We start from the raw sequence: 2,942 nt of genomic DNA on the forward strand, positions 1-2,942 counted from the left end.
TTACATATCTAAATTGTACAACAACAGTGCGAAATACAAGCTCACTAAAAATAGCAAACAACAACGAAAGGAAGCAAGCCACGAAGGCACAGAGCAGAACAATAGTTAATGATTTTTATGAATGCATACAATTATCGCAGCTCAATGTTGAGAAAGTTATAGAATCGGCTATAAAGCCAATGTTGGGCGAAGGCAAGTCACCGTGAAAAATTTTATGCAGTAAATCGTATGAAAATATTTATCAGTTCGAAAGCCATGACGTGATGTGAAATATTGTTTCTTTTATTTTGGTTTGTTGTTGTTGTTGTTGCTTTAAGCATTGCCGAACTTCAAAGTCATAATCTCCACAAAACAGCTGTTTTTGTTTAAAATTGGTTACCTTGAGTGGCGTTTTGTTTTCCCAAGTCGCTGATAAATAATTAAGAAATGAATGTCAGCTAAAAATATTTCAAGAATTCCAAATAAAGCGTCTAAAAAGTAAGGCAGCAGCAGCTATTAAGACAGCAATGGCGTTGATATGTATTTGTTTGAATGAAAGCTTGTTTACATAAGGGAGAGATAGGAATCAATCAGTCAAGAAAGTGAAGAACGAGTTCAGGTTTGAACTGGGTCATCAGCTATAAGTACAAAGTACAAGAAATATTTTGAAAGCCTGAGCAAATCAAAACCAGAAATGGCGAATAAAAGAACAATAGTCATCGAGGCCCGACTTGAAAACGAATTCTGCAGTAAAACTGCTAAAAAGAAGTGCTTTCCTAAACTTTTCCAGCAGAGGGTAGAACCAAGCATATGAGAATTTCAACGTAACACTTTGGGCCGAGAGAATGATTAAGTTCGCAAGAACGGCTTAGTTAAGAGAAAGTCCCACGACTACCGAAGCACCCTCAATGCTACCTTCGGTTTAAGTTCAGAAAATACAAATGAAGACGGGCAACGCTTAAGACGTCGGACTGTGGGGAGACGTCCGGAGACGGAAACTTAAACCCGTTCTGGAAGAACCGCGTTTGCAATAGAAGCAAATCATATACATAACCACCATCTAAACTAAGAACATTGCGTTTACAATTGCAGTATGGCTTTATGCACCGGGTCAGTTTGTATTCAGGACGTATGGCCACAGTAATTTAGCGTCCAGAAAAAATTTCGAAAGGTTTATTGGAGCTAGAATAAAGTTTAATTGATTTCACAGTGATGGTAATGAGAAGCACGTAAACATTGAAGATTCCAAAGTAGGCGAAGGAGGTGGAGCTGCAGTTAATTACTCTGACCCAGAAACTTCCAAATACTTTAAGATTATGGACCACTTAATTATTTTTCAAGCCAAAATTTAGGCAATAAAGATTTCGTTTTAATATAATGCCTATTCGAAGAACATTTTGGATTCTAAGGGGGTAATAAGAGGGCTAGCCATGATCAAAACCATTCACCTGTATTTGATTCAAGGACACAAAGCTGTTGAAGGTACCGAACTATGTAGCTGACGTACTAGGCAAAAGGCGCTATTTTCTAGACGTGTTACCAATGGCGGATGTACTGACACCTCTAAAGGAAACCAAACCAAATATGAAGGTCATACGATAGAAAACTTAGCGATTTCTTGTTATCAATGAAAAGGGCGGTGAAATTTTCGTCAGGAGTGCTAACGGGGTACTGCTTGTTAGCAACATATACGTTCAATTTACCGATTATGAAAAACTGAAGACGGCTATTTCTGCCTATTTGGCAGTCAGTTAAAAATCGTCCAAATAACCACCAAATCGTCAACCTGGCAACACTGGCTGATCTGTACGCCTAAGGTTGCAACTTATAAATACTTTCGAAAACATAATTGTATTCAAATGTCTACATACTTGCTTCCATGGAAAAGTGAATTAATAGAATTTAGAAGTTATCCTTAATTCACTCAAATCGCCACCATTCAATAAAGGGGGTTTCCACCCTAGCGTACAGTCAAGTGGCGAAAAGCAGAACGCTTAAGCAATTGTTTCAAGAAGCTACAAAAAGTAATTTCCCGCAAAATACGTAGAAACATATTTAGGTTTTTGAGTGCTCCACTTGTCGCATTAAAGGGAATCCCCTATGCGATTAACTCAGACAACACAATAAGCGTCTTTTCCGCTACAAATTCGTCAAAAGCAGCTCACCAATTCGTCAAGTGTTTTGCAGTTATTTAAAGTAAGAAGCGCTTTGACGATTCTGACCAAAGTGTGCGCACAATGCGTGATCTATGGAGCAAGAATAAAGCACAAATCTAAAGATCCAGCTGAAATTCCTTAATAGCCAATGTTTTTGAAAGCCTACATGGCATGACTTTCACTCGGCTGATAGCTGCGGCATCTTAGCGAGAGATTTGAATCCAAATTATTCAATTTAAGGCATGTGGCTATCCGATCACAGATCACTACGTACTAATATATGTATGTAAGTATGTATGTGTCTGCATGTTTATATATACATACATACATATATATGTACATAGTACATAGTACGAGTAAGCGCGTATATTTACTTCCATTTGTGTGCAAATTGATAATAATAAAAAGAGCGCAACAATAAGCATCACAACAACAACAACAACTCCAGCAACAATGCGCAAAACATGCTAACCAACAAATAAATAAAACACGCCCGTACAGCAAAGCTGCTCTATCTACAATGTTCATCGGCAAATGTGCTCGCTTGAGCGAGGGTGACGGTGGGGATCACTGCGCGGACTGATACGCAGTGACGTCAAACGATTGCCGAAGCTTTGGCCATAGCCATAGCTGGAGCTGAATGTTGCCTAGCGGATTTTGCTGCTGACGCTGTTGCCGCTGGCCAAGAGAAAAGTGGCTAATTCGGCGGCTTCAACTTAAGCCCCGCGCGTTTTGTCTCTTTGTTTTTGCAAGCTTAGGTGAATTCGCGGCTTGGCTATGACTTTTTTCGCCCATTTTTTTTTTTTT

This window comes from Rhagoletis pomonella, unplaced genomic scaffold (genome assembly GCF_013731165.1).
Source record: "Rhagoletis pomonella isolate Grant_MI unplaced genomic scaffold, Rhpom_1.0 Rhpom_scaffold_00013, whole genome shotgun sequence".
NCBI lineage: Eukaryota > Metazoa > Arthropoda > Insecta > Diptera > Tephritidae > Rhagoletis > Rhagoletis pomonella.